The sequence below is a fragment of the Chroicocephalus ridibundus genome, chromosome 7, assembly GCF_963924245.1.
Source record: "Chroicocephalus ridibundus chromosome 7, bChrRid1.1, whole genome shotgun sequence".
NCBI lineage: Eukaryota > Metazoa > Chordata > Aves > Charadriiformes > Laridae > Chroicocephalus > Chroicocephalus ridibundus.
The window spans coordinates 13,349,001-13,367,417 of NC_086290.1; the positions used below are offsets into that span (position 1 = coordinate 13,349,001).

Consider the following 18,417-nt stretch of genomic DNA (forward strand, 5'->3'; position numbering starts at 1 on the left):
CCCCGCAGCCGTTGCGCGGCGGCCGTTACCCCCCCGCGCCGCCGCGCGCCCGCCGTTGCCGTGGCGACGGGCTAAGCCGGGGCCTGGCTGCGGCGCGGCGGGCGCAGAGGGGGCGGACGGGCGGCGGCGGCGGGCCGGCGGCTCGGCGCTGCCGGGGCATGCACAACAAAGGCGGGAGGCGACGCGTCCCGGACGGGCTCAGCAGGTAGGTAGGTGCGGGCGGGGGGGCGCGGACAGGTCCCCTCTCGGCAGCCGCTGCCGCAGGACGGCTGCCCTCCGCCGTGCTGAGGGGGCCGTTCTCCTCAGGGGAGAGCGACCCGCGGCGCGGGCTCCGGCTCCGGCCCCGGCGTCGGTGCCGCACCTTGCGGGCGGCGGGTCTGCAACAAAGGCAAATGGCTGCGCGCCGGGGAGGGCTGCGGGGCTGGCGGTGGCCTCCCTGCCTCTGCCTGGCTCCTGCCCCTCTCCCGGACGGCACACGGAGGGGAACCGGGCGCAGCTTTTTATGTATTTATTTGGGTCTCCGTCCCGGGGCCCTTCGGGTACAACCGCTAGCTCCGCGCCCAGCCCGGGGAGCGGGATGGGGGACACGCGCTTCCCGAAGCCTTCCCAATACCTTTCCCGGCTGCCACCTGCTCGTTGCTGGGGGACCCGCATGCCGCCCACCCCCTGCATTTGCTCGCCCCTCGCTCGCCCCTCGCTCGCAGCGCTTTGCCATGGCTCCCGTTGGCGCAGGAGAGCGGGCTGAAAGGCTCTGCCCTGGGCAAGTCGCTTGCCCGGGGCTGCAGGCAGCTGCCCTCCCCGCCTAGGGCTCCCCATCCGCCCCCGGCTTTTTCTCCTCGGGTCCTAAAACAGCAGCCGCAGAGGCAACTTTGCGAATTGGGAGGTTAGAGCCTTTTCGATGCCTAGGGGCTTTTGTCCTAGGCAAGGTGGAATATTGTGTGCTGGTACGGTATTAGCCTGAGTTTAATTGTTGTAAGGGGTGGCTGAGCAGCTCTTTAAATCTGCGGGGTGCCAGTGAGTCATTTCTTAATTCGTTTCCATGTGATTCATAAGGTTTTCAACTCCGGGATGCCTTTTCCCAAATTCATAATAGGTTTTGATACCTGAGGTATTAGCAAGGGCATCTGTTTGAATCCATAGAGGTAGAAGTTTTACTGCATTGTTGAAAATAGCAGCTACGACAGAATTCCCTGGGGGGAAATCTATAAAACCTGCTCCTACCATTTTTATTTACACTGCAGCAAAGCAGCTCTGGGTGCATCTACAGTTTTGCCTTCCCTCATTTCCTAGTCATTGTGGAACTGAAAAGCATTATAAACAACTCTGCATTGTTTGTTGGTATTATAGTAAGGCCTGAGGGCTTGGTAATGGTTTTTTTCATTCATGGCTCTCAGAACGCTTCACAGACATCAATTAAGACTGGGAGCCCTGCTGCAAGTCAGAGAGGTTTCACTGATCCCATTTTACAGATGGAGGAGCAGATCGGAGACCTAGAAAGATTGAAGTCAAATTCAGAACCTAAGCCATCATCTTTCATATCCTAAACCCTCTGTTTAGGGTGCTCTTCCCCACCTTCTCTAGCAAAATTCTCTCTTAATTTCACTGGTTGCTCCAGGAGCTGTTTTGGACACTGACAGGCCATGTATGCTTTGGGATTTTGAGATACTGCTCTTGCATATTGCCGAAAATTATGTGCCTTTAGTGCCATACTGCTGAGAAGAATGATTTCTGATTAAAACAAGCCTGTGGTTGTTCTTTGGTTTGTACTAGGGTAGAACCCAAGAAGGTTCTACCCAAGGTAGAACCCATTATGGATGAGGGTGCATTAGTCAAGACGTTGTACAGCCAGATAGCAAAGAATGCACAGAGCTGACAAGCCAAGTACAGAAAGTGTAGATACCCGTTATGACTTCTTTGACGGCCTCCCTTGCAAAAGACTCTCTTTGAAGGGCATATTTCCAAAAGCAAAACAAGTGGTTCCTACTGTGACTGTAACCCAGAAGACTCCTGATCCTAACCTGTTTTTGAGTCTATCCACTTGCTTTCGTGGCCCAGACAGGAGGTGGGCTGTGTTTGAGATCTGATTCCCATCGTTAGGCATTGCTTATGTTGATCTCCTTTAAGGCCTTTAACCAGAGAACTCCAGCTGCAGTCTCAGATTTAAGTCTTGCTGCCCTGCCTGTGGAGCCCTCCACAAGATAACAATGGTAGCCCCAAAGCATTTACAAAGTTTTAAGCTTCTTAAGCTTCATCTGTGTAAGAAAAGCCTGATGCAGACTAGGTGATGATGTACAGCTCCCAGTAGTCGCAGAGGGAAGGGAAAGGAGCAGACTGAATGCTTTTCTGGGTTTAATACCCATTGGGTGCTTGCAGAGTCTCATCTAATCTTACAAGGTGTTCTAGAAATGCTGATTTCTTAATATTTAAGTTTGTAGGAGATCCAGTTTCACTTTAAATACATTTTGCCCCCGCCCCCAACCATCTCGGTGCTGCAGTTGCAGGAAGCATTGTTCATTGCTGGTAGGCAAGATGTGGTATCACAGTTTGTTTCCTTTCCAGTGTTTCAGAGGACAGTTCTTTCAGAGAAGACAGAGCAAGCGTAGCTCCAGGGCCTCCATGGCTGGGCATCAGCCAATTACTGTCATATCAGATTAGCTCTATGGCACATTAGCACTCGTTTATGTTCATACAGATGCAGCATGACTGTTCCATAGTATTGATGGAATTATTGTATTTACAGACCTATAATATGACTCATTGAAAGGGAGGTTCTGATTACAAAACCATGGACTTCCAAGGTGATTCCTCCGTGGCTTCTGTATGGGCCAGTTTTGAACCACGAAGAAGAAATGAAACACTAGAAAACATAATCCAGTTTTTATTTACCATTGATGCAGTTTCCTTTTTGGCAAATTCTAGGGCAAAAAATCCTCTATCACAAAAGAAACAGGAAGAACTTACGGGTTTTTTTCCACCTTGCCATGATCCCGACTCAGTAGCCTACTGTAGCTACTTCTTGGCCTCTGAGAAAAGCTCTTACCTGCCTGTGCTCTGCAGGCATCCTAGCCCTTGAAACCAGCATTAAGATTTCCTCAGCTGCCACTGCAGTCCATGAGCATGTTCTCCTTGTCCAGAGCAGCCTGGCAGCAGCAGTCATGGGTGTTGGCGAGATGAGGAGGCATCACATGAAGCACTCCATAGCCAGAATTGTAAAGCTGTCCACAGCATGGTGACTTACCTGCTGACATTCAAAGGGTGTGCCCGTTTGTCTCTGGGAATAAACTAGGCACCTCTGGCCAGAATCACCATGAGTTTCGCAGTCCCTGCTTCATAATTAGCTCAGCCTCAGCTTCCAGCTGCTTTGCAGTTTGTAGCAGCCCTAGCAGCTGGTTCCTGGCAACCGTTATTACCTTCCAGCACAGGAACAGCTTTAGCTCAGAGTCTTGGGAGGATGGACAGGGCTGGCAGGATCAGTGATACTAGGAAAAATAATGAAGGTGCAGAAAGCAGGTGCATGGGCACAGGGAGGGAAGGTAGACTGAGAACATATGTGACAATGAGGGGAAAATGAAGCGAGAGGTGGGAGCAAACGCCTAGACTTCGTAGAAGTCGCAGACGAGGTAGGACAGAGGAAGAAGCAGGGAGCTCTGCAGCTTGTAGGAACAGTGAGGGGGTTCTCCTCTGCTGCCAGGGATGAATTGCATTACTGCTGCCAGCCTTCCAGCCCACTGCTCAGGCTTCAGAGCTGCTCAGCCAGCCCCCAGCCACTGCAGAGTGCCATGCAGCATTTGTTATTTTCAAAACACCCTGCTGTAAGTTACAGCAACAAAAGGTGAGTAGCTCTGAGAACTGCACAGGAGTGCTGGGGTCAGTCGCCTTGTACACAGTGCCATCCCTGCTCAGGGAGGGCCCTGGGAAAATCTGCGTCACCGCAGCAGACACCAGCATCAGTTATATGAGGAGCAGTGATTTGCTGCTCAAGGACAGCAAGGACGTTGGAAAGTCTGTGATTTCAGGAATTAGTTATGGAAAGCTGGGACCCTCAGGCTGAGGTAATAAGAGTAGCTGGAGAATTAGGCAATTCCCATATTCATGAGATGACAGACTGCAGTCCCTTTGCCAAGGCTGTATTAAATACACTGAGGGGCAGAGGAGTTTTCTGGCTTTGCTAACAGCTGCTTCAAGGTGAAGCACAAGGGGAAAAAGAAAAAAAAATTCTCCACTGTCTGCTGATATTCATTTTGCTATGTAACAACTCGGGACTCTCTGCAGACCTTTTGGAACCTGGGTTTGAGACAGTCCCCTCACTTTCTAGAAATAACCTGATTGGAAATTAAACGGTACCTGTCCTAAAGACTTCTTTCCAGGAAGGAACTAAAGGAACTAAAGCTTTTGAAATCCTTCTCTGTCTCCTGTCCTAGACAGGAAGTCAAGGAGCAACAGTAAATTTTTTCTTATAAAGAAAAAACATGGCTTTGTGTTTTTAGCTTTGTGTAAAACATGGCTTTGTGTTTTAGAGAGTGTCTACGCCCTTGCCTTCTCTGCTGCTAAAATGCTTAAAGATACATGTAAGCAAAAATCCATTTTTCCTTTGGGATACGAAGCTTCAGCAGATGCTAGTGGGAGTTTACAGGCTTGGTTCTTTGTGAGTGCCTGCAGAAGCAGCCAGACGCTGCACTAGCTGTGGATGCAGTGCTAGAGCTGCTCCAGTCAGACACTGTGCAGCCCAGCTTGTGGCTTCCCTGGCGTCTGGGAGCAGTGCTCACAGTGTCCTGTCAAAACTCATTTGTTTGCAACACAGCAATCTGACTGTTTCTGCAGGCATGTTTAGGAAGCCAGTTACTGACTGAAAGATGACAGTGGCTTTGACCACAAGCGAGTGATTTACAAGATTCGGAGTACACACAGCTGAACTTTTCATGCAAGGTTCTTCCCCCAGGAAGAAGGGAATTAAAGACCCTTAGACACCAAGGAGAGACAGCTCCATTCAGACCTAGCACAGAAGTGATACGCGTTAGTTCCACTGTCACAGCCAGTCAGAGCTGCTGTGAGAGATTCATCTGCGGGCTTCATACCTTGTCTCAAGGACAACTCGCCTACCATTCCCTCTAATCAAGTCCTTGCTCATCTTGAGGATCTTTGCATCTCATACACCTCGCTCAATAAACCCATCCTTCAGAGAGGTCTAGAGGCAAAGGAGTGGTTCAAAGTTTGACTGGAGGAGAATTAGCACCAGCCATGGCTGGTACTGGATGGAAGCCAAGCCCTCTGGATTAACAGGACATTGGTGCCTGGGGATATTGATCAGCTCAGTGCTGAAGTACTCCTGTCACTCATGGTGGCGTGACTTATCCTTCCAGCCTGCTTCTAGGAGTAGACAGAAGCAACCCCTTTCAAGAGGAGGTCCCTCTTGAAAGACCCCTTTCAAGAAAGTGCCTTTCAAAAGCCAGGGAGGTAACTGCTTCTCATAAAGGATCAATACAGTTTCACTGCTAATCCACGCTGTGGTAGTTTAACCTGGAAAAACCTCAGGCATGAACGGAACTGAGGCCTCTCAATTACTGTAAGATCTGAGAGCACTCCCTCAGGAGTCCTGGTTTGCGGTACTTAACTGTTTTGCACTGATGTGCCCCTTTTTTTACCACAGCTGTTGCAACAGCTCTGTTCTCTGTGGACAATCAGGGTTCAGGTTTCCACTACACAAGATAACCTGTCTGTGAGTCCCAATGTGGCAGTCCTCTTCCTAGTTTAAGGGCTAGACATAGTTTTGGAAATTGGTGTTTTATGCTTGCAGAAGCCATACCTGCAGTGGCGAGACCTCACAAGGCGTTAGTTCAGCTTCTCTGAAAGCTCAGTGTCATTGAGAACAAACATCAGCCAGTCACAGGAGAGAAAAAAAGAAAGAAAAAGAAAATCTGTTTTTGAAAGAGGAAGGAGTAGGCCATAAAAGCCTTCCTTACTGATAAGCAGCCCCTGGGCTGATCCGCTTTTTAACATTAAGGTGCATAGCTTGCTTGTTTGATCTGCCACTTGAGTCTCAGGACACATTCCAGCAAGTATGGGCATCCCATTTCTGACTCTGAGAACCAAGTCTGCCAGTACACAGACAATTGCGTCTTTCAGGGAGGATTCTCTGGCCTTTATTTCAGGTTCTCTCCTACCTGGTTGCCATATAGTCGTGTCCCCAAGGGACACAGTCATTGCTCGCCTACACAGCACTGTGTTACTTCTAGTCACATGCAAACAGTAGAGCAATAACTCTGCAACACTTTTTATTCTGGCTCTCAGCACACTCAAGCTTTTCTTCATTATAGGAGTAGCACGAAGTAAATACATAAAACGGAGCTAGCCTAGTCCAGAATACTGGCTGGTATTCAAAGACCACTTCCTCCAAGCTCAGGATCGGTGCATCCCTGAAAGAAATCAGCTAAGGGATGCAGGAGACCTGCATGGTTGAGCAGGGAGCTTCTGAAAAAGCTCAAGTGGAAGAAGGAAGTTTACAGTAAGTGGAAGAAGGGACTGACCCCTTGGGAGGATTACAAGAATGCTGCCAGAGCGTGCAGGGATGAAACAAGGAAAGCCAAGGCTGCCTTGGAATTAAACCTGGCTAGGGATGTCAAGCTCAACAGGAAGGGCTTCTACAAGTATATTGGAAGCAAAAGGAAGACCAGAGAAGTTGTGGGCCCACTGTTGAATGAAACAGGAGCCATGGTGACGGAGGATGCGGAGAAGGCAGAGTTACTAAATGCCTTCTTTGCTTCAGTCTTTACTGCTCAGCCCAGCCCTCAGGAGTCCCAGGCATTGGGGGAAGTAACGGGGAAAGAAGACGACTTCCCTTGGGTTGAGGAGGATCGAGTGAGGGATCAATTAGATCAATTAGATATTCACAAGTCCATGGCCCCGATGGCATGCACCCGAGAGTGCCGAGGGAGCTGGCAGAAGTCATTGCTGGGCCGCTCTCCATCATCTTTGAAAGGTCCTGGAGAACAGGCAAGGTGCCTGAGGACTGGAGGAAAGCCAATGTCACTCCAGTCTTCAAAAAAGGCAAGAAGGAGGAGCTGGGGAACTACAGGCCGGTCAGCCTCACTTCCATCCCTGGAAAGATGATGGAACAGCTCGTTCTGGGCATCATCTCAAGGCATGTGGAGGAAAAGAAAGCTATCAGAAGTACTCAACGTGGATTCACCAAGGGGAAATCATGTCTGACTAATCTGATAGCCTTCTATGATGGCATGACTGGATGGATAGATGAGGGGAGGGTGGTTGATGTGGTCTACCTTGACATAAGCAAGGCGTTCGACAGTCTCCCACAGCATCCTCATAGGGAAGCTTAGGAAGAGTGGGCTTGATGAACGGACAGTAAGGTGGATAGATAACTGATTGAAAGACAGAGCTCAGAGGGTAGTGATTAGGGGCACAGAGTCTAGTTGGAGGTCAGTGATGAGTGGTGTTCCCCAGGGGTCAGTACTGGGTCCAGTCCTCTTCAATACATTCATCAATGACCTGGATGAGGGGATAGAGTGCACCCTCAGCAAGTTTGCTGATGACACAAAGCTGTGGGGAGTGGCTGACACACCGGAAGGCTGTGCTGCCATACGGAGAGACCTGGACAGGTTGGAGATCTGGGCAAAGAGGAACCTTATGAAATTCAATAAGGGCAAGTGTAGGGTGCTGCACCTGGGGAGGGATAACCCCATGCATCAGTACAAGTTGGGGGCTGACCTGCTGGAGAGCAGCTCATCTGAAAGAGACCTGGTGGACAACAGGATGACCATGAGTCAGCAATGTGCCCTTGTGGCCAAAAAGGCCAATGGCATCCTGGGGTGCATCAAGAAGAGTGTGGCCAGCAGGTCGAGTGAGGTCATCCTCCCCCTCTGCTCTGCCTTGGTGAGGCCGCACCTGGAGTACTGTGTCCAGTTCTGGGCTCCCCGGTTCAAGAAGGACAGGGAACTGCTGGAGAGGGTGCAGCAGAGAGCTACCGAGATGATGAGGGGACTCGAACACCTCTCTTATGAAGAAAGACTGAGGGATTTGGGTCTCTTCAGTCTGGAAAAAGGACGGCTGAGGGGGGATCTTATCAACACTTATAAATACTTAAAGGGTGCATGTCAGGAGGATGGGGCCAGGCTCTTTTCAGTGGTGCCTGGCGACAGGACAAGAGGTAATGGGCACAAACTTGAGCATAGGAAGTTCCACCTAAACGTGAGGAGGAACTTCTTTACTTTGAGGGTGGCAGAGCACTGGAACAGGCTGCCCAGAGAGGTGGTGGAGTCTCTGTCTCTGGAGATATTCAAAACCCACCTGGACGCGTTCCTGTGCAACCTGCTCTAGGTGACCCTGCTCTGGCAGGGGGTTTGGACTAGATGATCTCCAGAGGTCCCTTACAACCCTATGATTCTATGAAGCAACTGCAGGCACTAGCATAGCCCCCAGTCACATCAGCCATCCCCTCCACGCTTACAACAGTGCAGTAGGCATAAGTGCATAGCTTGTATTTTTTTTACAGGCTGACTTTTGACCTCCATGGGAAGAAGCTCCCTGTTCCCTCTGCCCTGTGCAGAGGGATGAGAGTCAGCAGCTTTATTTCCTCATTGCATTAGGAGCCATGCTTTTACCTGTATCTCACCTTGTGTAAAGACTGTCAAAACAGAGTCCTTTTTGAGTAAAGTCATATTGAGTCAAACTCCAGTTATGCCTCAAGCTAACACTACTATAAAGAATAATCCATTTGAGAATATCTAAATGTTATACAAATCAACTCAAAGTTGTTGTAATAGGAACGGCAGATGATATATATATGCTAAGTAGTACATCATTAAAAATAATGTTCCTAGCCCTCCATAAAGAGAAAAATTTAGACATACTTTCCCTTCTTAGGATCTGTGTAAGAAACACTTGCCCTTACCTGGTCATGCCTTCTGCTTTCCTCCCAGAACAAGACCCAGCCTTTCCCTCCCATAGTAGCCAAGGTGAATGCACCTGCTTGCATGACACAGCAGAAGCTCGTACTGCGCACTTTCAGTGAGCAAGCTATAAAGGTGTCCTCACAGAAAATTCCTGGCTTTCTGGACCAGGAGAAGTGGTCTGCTATTTTCAGATGGAAATTAGAGAAATGGGAAAGCTGGCCTCTAGATAGGCATGTACTTAAGGGGCAGAATGCCAGAGGGTCTCTGCAGTCCCTGCTGAATTGATTTGAAAGATGCGAGTACTTATTTTTGGTGAAATAATGTGGCACGTTCTGTGAGAATATGGCTATGAATATAGGTGCTGAGCACTTTTAAGAATGAGGGTTTTGTGCTGTTCATTGGTGGATCTGAATGTGGTTGGAGAGGTGGATATGTGTTAGCAGAGTGACTAAACCTTTGAAACGCATACTGAGGCAAAGCTAAGTCAAGTGAGATGTCCACCTTTCCAGGCAATGGACAAGATCACGATATGTCTGGAAATACAACTCCCAGTCCATGGTTCCACCTGCAGGACCACACTACATCATTTTGTAAAATAGTGTTAACAATCCATTTTGGATTATCTCTGTAGATTATCATAATTGTTGCATAGTAAATGTGTCCATGTGTAAAAGTCCTCAGCGTTAACATATGTGTGCAGACTGGAGTTTGCCACACACAGTATTTAGCAGCTGCATAATCCTGCTGATGCCAGCATAGCTTCCTTAGGTGGAAGCCGTGCACAGGGTGTGGTAACAGGAGGTAAGAGGTTCATAAACTTGACGGTTGGACAAGAATGCTGAGATGTAAACTTTTGCTAGACATGGGCTACAGGATTTCCCCAAACTGATTTCTTCTGTCCAGTGCCCCTCTCCTTTAATGGCTGTTTCCAGCCCCTGAGCCCTGTGAACCAAACTTAGGCATTCACATCCCCAGTCTTGCTGGCTGTCAGCAGCCAGTGTCACCATCAGCTGCCTCTCTGGGCACCTGTGCGGTGGATGTGCTCTCACCTCGTGCTGCAATGCTGATTAGTTGGACACAATGCTGTGTGCGGTAACGAGGGATGTTCTTTCTGTGCATCACACGTTCTGCTTGCACTCAAAGGGAATCAGCTGCTGGACTGAGCTCAGACAGAGCCACATGGGGCAGTGGGGACACACCGAGGGGCAGGGTACAGAGGTGTGGGCAGCGGATGCTGCTTCAAGTTGAATCCCTGCTTCATAGCACAGCTCTAGTTCATAATTCATGCAGGGCTTGACCAAAGCTGTAACGGGAGTGCGAGTGGCTATGGCTTTGGGGGCAGGTGATAGTCCTCCTTCACCTTCTTCTTCAGGGTTGTGGGAGGGACAAAGGATGAGGAGTTTATAACAAAACACAGAAAAATGGGTTGAGAAGCCTCATCAGGTGACAGGATAGCAGAGGGTGCTCTGTGGTAGGGAGAGGAGTTTCTGTGGCAAGGAAGAGAGGGTGTAGCAGTGGTGTCTGTGCTGAGGAGAGAGGAGCTCAGAGGGAGCAGGGTAAGGCAGCGGAGCAGGGAAGATGCAGGACAGGGGTGTTAGCTGCGGCTGATGAATGGCAGTTGTGTATTGGCTTGGGAAGACCATGTAATCTCAAATGCCTGGAGCTTTTGAGATTCAGCCCTATCAAGCATCAAAGCAGCAGGTGGGCAGCGTGACTTCAGGTAAGGAAGAGCAGAATGCCTGCCTCCTAAATATATTCCCTTCATACCCTGCCCCGTGCTCTCTGTCTATGTTGCCATTTCTGCTGCTGTTTGAAATACACAGCATCTGGAAAAAGCAATGCCCTTGTATAGTGCCTCTGGCTTCAGGAGAGTTCTCCCAGCATTGAATTTGGCCCATGGATTTTAATTACTCTCTGCTGCGATAGTAATGAGAGCCAGTGGAATTGTAGTGATTTTATTTCCTTTTAATTTGTTATGATGCTCCGGATGCAGATTAACTTTCCCAGCTCGATACGTATTATTGATTTATCGTGCCTCGTGATGTGGTAGATGGCTCCAAGAGGTGGCTGATTTCACTGTAGCTTCCCTTGGTAGCTCTGTACCACATGCAGTGTCCTCCTCGCTCCAGCAGTAGCCAAAATTGGGTACCTTTGCTTGCATCTGATTAGGTTATTTACATCCATGTAACTGAGGATAAACTCGGGCCTATGTTAGTGCCTCTTCATATGCAATAGTCGAGGTCTCCGAGCTTTCTTTCTGTTCAATGTACTAAGTGTGAGGACAGGATATGATCATTTAATGGAGATGAACCTGCTTCTGCGCCAAGCACAGGGGTGACCCACACTGAGGGGAATCATCTTGCAAGGAGGGAGGAGAGCTGTAGTCAGAGGTGTCTTCCAGCAGCACTCCTCCAGGAACACCCTTGCCTGGGAAGGCCCTTGGCAAGGCAGTGGCCAGCCTCTTGCCCATGTCCCCATGTGCCAGGCTTGGCTGATGGGCATATGGTAGACTGCATTGCCCAGTTGTTCATGGGGTTGTGGAGCAGCAGGGAGACTCTTAGCCTCAAGACCTCCCTCTCAGTGAGGAAACCTGATAGGAAAACTTATGGTATAAGACTGCACTGTACTGAGGGATCCTCCCCAGCTTTTTTGAGAGAAACGCCCTGCAGTCCTTAATGCAGAGTAATTCATGTCTTTCTTCCTCTGTAATTACGTCATTGAAGCTCTAATGGGGACAGACCCTGAGTTCTCTCAATACAAAGCCCAACCAGAGGTGGAGATAAAGAGGCTGAGACAATGTCTTGCTGGTTGTAACAGCAGTGACTGCAAGATAACCTGCAGCGCCATTAGCCAGAATTCGTTCCACAGGCTCAAAGACACCCCAGTGGAGCCAGGCTGGGTGTGTCACTATATTGGTGCAAGTACACAGCCAGCCCTAGGCTGGAACCACTGCTGGCTCTGCACCACACAGCCTGCTGCTCCTGCCTGCTGGTGGCTTGCTGGGCCTGGCTGCAAACCTGGTGCTCCACCTAATCAAATTATCTCATGGGGCAGTGCAGTGCTCAGAAGCAGTGGAGATATTTTCTCTCCCCCATGGTGTTACTATCCTACATGACCTTGGATAGCAGAGAGCCAAAAGAGAAAGGGAGGAGAAACGCAGGAGTCAGACTCAGCAGCTCTGCATCCTTCTCTGTGCCAGCCCCTTGGCACGGACTGCAGCAGGAAGCCCAGCGTGCCAGGACTCATCTTAGAAAGCTACCTTGTCCTCAGCCATAGAATCATAGAATGGTTCAGGTTAGAAGGGACCTTAAAGATCATCTAGTTCCAACCCCCCTGCCATGGGCAGGGACACCTCCCACTAGACCAGGTTGCTCAAAGCCCCAACCAGCCTGGTCTTGTGCCTCACCACCCTCACAGTGCTTTGTGATAACCGATCCCCTAGCTCTGTGTATCATTACAGCACGAGACCAGCGTGTCCCTCAGCAAGTCCAAAGGGACACTGACTCCATTGCATGAGTGACACGAGCGTCACATCGTCAGAGGCCATCGGGTATCCAAGTGCAGTCATTGCACTGCTGATGAGCAGCCCTACAGCTCAGTGATTATTACCTGTTTGCTGATGATGGTTATTGGCGCCTTGGAGGCGTTCCCTGGAGCAGAAACTAAACTCAGGCCAGAGTAGCTTTGCCTTAACTCAGAGTCTGAACAGTCACTTCAGATGTAAAATGTTACTTGTCCCTCCTGCAAAAACATCCATCAGCTCTGTGGACAATTCTAAGGCTCAGGAACACGTATACTGACCATGCAGCACTGGGCAAGCCAAGATAAAGTAGATAAGAGGTAAATACCAGTTTGTCTTGTCACACACTGACTTTAGGACTTAGAAGCCTATATCCAATTAAAGCAGCCAGGCAATTAACATCAAAACAGTTGAGCCTGGTCTTCATCTAGTGCATGTTAATATGGCTGCTGTAGCTGCAAGGAAGCCTCACATTTATCTGAGTGGGTTTGCCCCTGCCCCATTATCTCCATCTTGCAGAAACTTTGTTTCCAAACCTTGCTCTGTGTGACTTGTCCATAGGATCGTGGTGGCAGCAATCTTCTGTCTATCTCTGTCTTGTTTCACCTCCAAAGTTTTCCTGTGCATCTACCTGCCAACACCCCACTCATGCTGCCCCCTGAACAGTGAGGAACTGCTGTCACCAGCTTCTTGAGAGATATTGAGCAACAGATTGGCAAAATGCTTTTCGAAAGATTAGAAAATAGCACTAGGCAGAAAAACGGAGGTAAATTTGGACGCAGTGAAAAGTCAGATACTGGGGATTAGATCCCAAATGTCATCGTCCTAGGGAGCTTGGGGCAGAATCCGCAGACCCTCAGCCACAGACATCCATCATGCATTAGTCCAGCAATGTCACAGTGTCCTTGCACCCAGCAGCATTTTTCCAGGATACTTTGCATTCATTTAGGAGCTGCAAAACCTTTGGGGACGTAGTGATTCACCAGAGAAGGTGCTTATGCTGCCTTAGGCGAAGCAGTACAAATACACACTCTTGGCTTAGTTCCACCATATCCTTAGAGAAAATAAAAAAGCATTTAACTTTTTTCTTTTTTTTTTTCCCTGCTTAGACTAAGCCAAGTTTAACACTTAGCTGGGCTCACCTGTCAGTGACAGCAAGTGTGCCTTCAGCACAGCACCGCTGAGGGCAGAACTGGGAGAAGCAGAAGGGCCCTTCTGTTCCCTCACTGTCAGACCCCAGGGGAACAAGTTTGTTTCTTCAAGCAACATAGAGACTGTTTTGTGATCCCAGCCACACCAAAGTCCTAGCTCAATAACATCCATTTTATATCTTTTAGGTTAAAAAAACTCAACAAACTTAACAGAAGCATCTAAATTTTTCTACTCTTGATGTGCACCAAGTTTGTCTTCCTTTCTGCCTGGAATAAGAACAAGGCTGCTTTGTACCCTTCTCTGACTTTTATTCACTGTTTAGGCTGGGAAAGTGGAAACCAGGTGAATGTTTGAACAGCCTTCAGCCTCCACCCTTCCCCAAAATGGTTTGCATTGAACTGGACTTTTAATAGCTTGCTGAAAAAAATTGCATTGTATTGAACCGGTAAAGCTCTTGCTTCCCTACTTCTTTTACAGTTCCTACCTCACAGAATCACTTGGAAGCAAACAGCATCTCCTCCAGGATTTCTTTGGGGTTTTGTGCCTTTTTTTTTTTTTTTGTGGTGTGGTGGGTTTTTTTTTTTATTTGGCTTTTGTGTGTGTGTGTTTGGTTTGGTTTTTGTTAATGATGAAATCCTTTACTCTCACCTCCCAGATGAAATTCCCTGAAGCACTTTCGCGTAATCATATCTCAGGGATGATGCCTTGCTTAGAGAAAATGCTGTAAATAGCAAGTGGTCTCCTGAAGGGACAAAGCAAAGGAAGCCACATAGCAACTGCTGTTGTCTGGCAAGTCACAGGGGCACCGTACCTCCTAAACCAGCTCCCAGAGCAATTGTACATCATCGCTAGTCAGGTGCCCTTTCCAGAAGACAACAGATGACTGTTTAAAGAAAAAAAAAAAAAAAGAGGGAGAAAGAAGGAAAAGGAGAAGAAAACAATGGTCAGAAAGGCCAAAAGTGGCTGTAAAGACACAACCACACACACAGTTGCCCTGGTGGTGTGTAAAGAGAGGCAGGTATGCTTCAAAGACTGGTCCTTTGATTTCTCAGTCCTGTCCTTGCCCACATACCTGCATTTCCTTACAGCTTGAGAGGGGAAGGCACCCATGTCCTTGAAGGTAGCTAGAGCCATGTCAGCTTGTGCTCAGACAGTGGCTTGGAGCTGTTACGCTTATACACAGGTCCTAGAGTTCAGTTAGTTCCAAATAATTACACTTCAGTTTTAGGAAACCTTACCCGACTTTCCTTGGTGCTCAAAGACTGCAAGGAGAGGAAGGGTCTAGTTCTTGCAGATGCTGGAAGGCAGTTTTATTATCTCCTTTTACAGATACCAGAGCTGAAACACAGGAACTGGAGTGTCTTGTCTGGGAGGACCCCAGGAGATCAGGAACCAGTAGTCAGGTCTCACATGTTACCAGGTTACAACCTTTTCACAGCATTTCCCACTCTGTGCAGCTATGAAAGTTACAATATTTGTTTTATTCACACACTTCAGGGTGAGAAGTCACAAATGTCAGCTTGTGGCTTCTCCAAATGATCTTAACCCAGGTCCACAAAAAACTCAGGAGCGTAAATCAATGTTCTGTGACCTTCTGCAGAGAGGCTATTAACAGATAGAAAGAGAAGAAAGTGCTGCATCCGTTTCATGGCAAGGGGAGTTGGCTTTAATTTTTAAAATACTCTCACAAATGATTGATGAAGCAGTATTTTTGGAGAGGAGAGGAAACTGGCAGTCTTCTGGGGCTAGGTCAAATGTCTTATGATGCCAGTTGTCTACATCAGAGTACTTCTACCAAAATATTTCAGACACTGAGGCCTGGCCAAAATCATCTCCTCTGGCTGAAGCAAGAATAGCATCTGGAAATAAAATCTGGCTTGAGCAATCAACAAGGCATCAATATCTCTCCCTATTCATCAGGATCTTGAGTCAAAGGCTGTCTTGTCCAACAGTCTTAATACGATCCAGAGCTGCTGTACCATCATGGCATCACAAACTCCTAGGTGCCCGGGCGGGACAAAGGAAAGCAATGCACGCCAGAGCTGGAGCTGAGAACAGTACCACCATGGGACACAGTGCTGGCCTGTGGGCCATTTCCCATCGTCACCATTTGGAAAGAGAGAAAGCAATGGACTTCAGAGAGGGTCTTTCACTGTGGCTAGTGGAGAGTTTCGTGATTGCATTAGGAGACCCCGTACCAGCAGCTGGGAGGCAGGAGGGTGTTCATTGCATTTATGTTCTTACTCTTTCTTTATTAACTACAATTCCTCTGACCTCTGCAGGAGGACATGCAGGAAGAGGAGTATCAGCCATCTAATTACAGTGCCTGATTTTGCTGCTGCTTTTACACATTTATCAAAGGTTTTACCATTGACTTCAGCAGAGTTGAAAAAGAGATCTTGTTTCATCAAGTGGCACCAGATTAAGTTAGCAGGATTCTGTTCCAGGGCATCTGACATGCTTCCAAAATCCAGCCCTGACACTGCCCAGGCCATTGGTAATTTGATTCTGCTGGCGCTGGCGAAAGCCCTGAGCAGCAGCACAGATTGCACCTTAAGATCTGCATACTCAGATGGTAGTCCTACTTCTTTGCGTGTCCGGCTGATTTATTTTCATACATAATGATCAGAAGAGGAAGCCAGCACCCTCAGATATCCCTACCTTATGGTAAATATCAAAATTGAAACTTGATTTCAGTAAGAATCATGAAAAATGGAGCCATTATATTCTGCAGAAGTTGATGGCTGAGGCAGAATGCTTTGTGCCCTGGCATAAATCAGTGATGTTAGCCGGCCTGGCTTCCATTTGAGAGACCTCATCATTTTCACAGATGGCAGCTGGATGACCTCAGCGACAGGAATCAGGGCCTCCCACTTCACATGGAGAAAGCCCTTCAATCTTTAACTAGCCAATCTTTGACTTCATTTTATTTAAAGATTTTAGGCACTGTGTGGTGCTAAAGAGGAACTTGCTGAGCTCCTATTACCTCAGCAGCAGCTGATATGTAATGAATTATTCAAAACTAGCCAGTTCCTTCATTAATTTTAATAAATCAAGTTTTCCACCATGTTCTCGGCAGTGCTGCCAGCTGGGATGTGATGAGGTAAGCCCATTAGTTCCTGGGGCCTTTTTCATTTGGTCTAGGTTTACAAACCTGAGGGCTTTTATCGTTAACAAGAGATTAGTAGCAGACAGTGCTAATTTGGAGTAGATCTACAGTGGGCAGAAGTGGCAACGGAACTCCCCCATCTCTCAGGAGGTGGCAAAGCCCTGTCTCTACACGGGGAAGATGTGCAGAAATGGACTCAGCTGCTGCATGCTGACTTCCAGGGCAGAGTGCAACCCTTCAGACAGATGGCCTGGACACACAGCAGCCGAGAGAGGCACTTTCCATCTTTCGTGCAGACTCACAAAATTGTTCCTAGGTCTCTAATATTTCTCCAGAGCAGGCAGATTGTGGTGTTTATGAGCCAATCCCATTTAGTAAGCATCTATGTGGATCAATCTTATATGTAACACGTGCACGCATCGCCATGCTTAATGCGTGTGCAAGCAGGATCTCTCAGTACACTGCATACATCCTGTCCAGGCTGTTGAAAAACTTCACAGCACAATAATTGCCACAGCAAACGCAAAGTTGATCTGGTGACTCCTGCAACCTATCTTTCCCTTTTCTGCTCAAACTCAACAACAGAAAATAATTTCTGACACTGAAGCGCTGTTAGCACTTTGCATACCTCTCGTTGAGCAGGCAGGAACACGCTTGTCTGTTCATTTGCTATCAACCTTAAAATTGCTCAGTCTGTTCTTTGCTTCCGCTCTCCTGGCCAAATAAGAATCAATCTCATAATGGAGTCAAAGGCAAAAAGATGCTGTATGTCCCCTATAGAATTTATTTTTACCATATTGTGCTTTGTTGCATAAAGAAGTCAGATTGACCTATTTCCTCCTTTTTCTCCTCTGTAAACTGCAGGTTACTCGGGCCAGGGGATTTCTCCAGCCCGGGTCTTGTAGAGGGTTTAGCGCTTATGGCCCTTATCCTTCCTGTACACAGGACATGCAGTTTTTACTGGAGAGAAGCAGAGCATTCAGCCCAAACCCATTTCTACTGCGGCTGCATCCAGCCCGGACTATTCCTGTCTTCAGACAGCTTAAATTGTCATGAGGATAAGATCAGATATAACATAGCTGCAACTTACAGCACATGCAAGGAAGGCAGAAATCTCTGTAGCTGCTTTTTTATCATATATTTTGGGAGAGGAAAGATGAAATGCTGAAGAGAAGAGAGGCTGGACACCAGCAATGCTGAGCAGGAGTTGTTTACGGCCATGGTGATAAATTCAGTGCACGGGTTAGCCCGTGAGTATCTAACCTGCCAGCATCTGCATGGTGCATACTCTCATGAATGTGCTGCTGGTAAGGCATCCAAGTACAGCAGCTCATCCACAGGTCTGGCACCAAGGCTCAGTTTGATTGATAGATGAAAGACAGACCTTGCTAAAGGAAGGTCATGGTTATAAGAGATTTAATGATTTGATCTTTGGGGATGGAACACGAAAGAATAGCACTTAATTGCGAGAAATAAGAGTGTGGCTCCTCACAGTGTATTAAATAGCAATATCCATATATCTGTGTTTCAAGAAGTGGGACTTTTGCAGTTCCCTGCAACCATTGTACCTGCTGGCTCTTCTAGTCTAGTCTGCCTCACACAGACATAGGGCTGTTTCCCATGCCCTAGCTATTCCCACTAATCATCACAGCCCCCAGAAAATTGTTCTGGAGGTTAAATATCTTCACTATGAAATCATGCACCTTTCTGTAGTCTGCTTTATTCTGGCT

The 18,417-nt window shown here is 48.0% G+C and overlaps 1 protein-coding gene across 6 annotated transcripts in view; it reads left to right on the forward strand.

Moving 5' to 3' along the window:
• The first annotated feature begins 75 nt into the window (after positions 1–75).
• The window catches only part of LOC134518755 (myosin-M heavy chain-like), a 48,918-nt gene continuing 30,576 nt past the window's right edge, over positions 76–18,417 (forward strand). For 2 of the 6 annotated variants that reach the window (XM_063341920.1, XM_063341919.1), the window contains exon 1: positions 76–205. The gene's annotated coding sequence lies outside the window, so the exon portion shown is untranslated. Of the gene's footprint in view, positions 210–18,417 lie in introns of all 6 variants that reach the window. The other 4 variants (XM_063341918.1, XM_063341924.1, XM_063341921.1 and 1 more) reach the window with 3 other exon arrangements.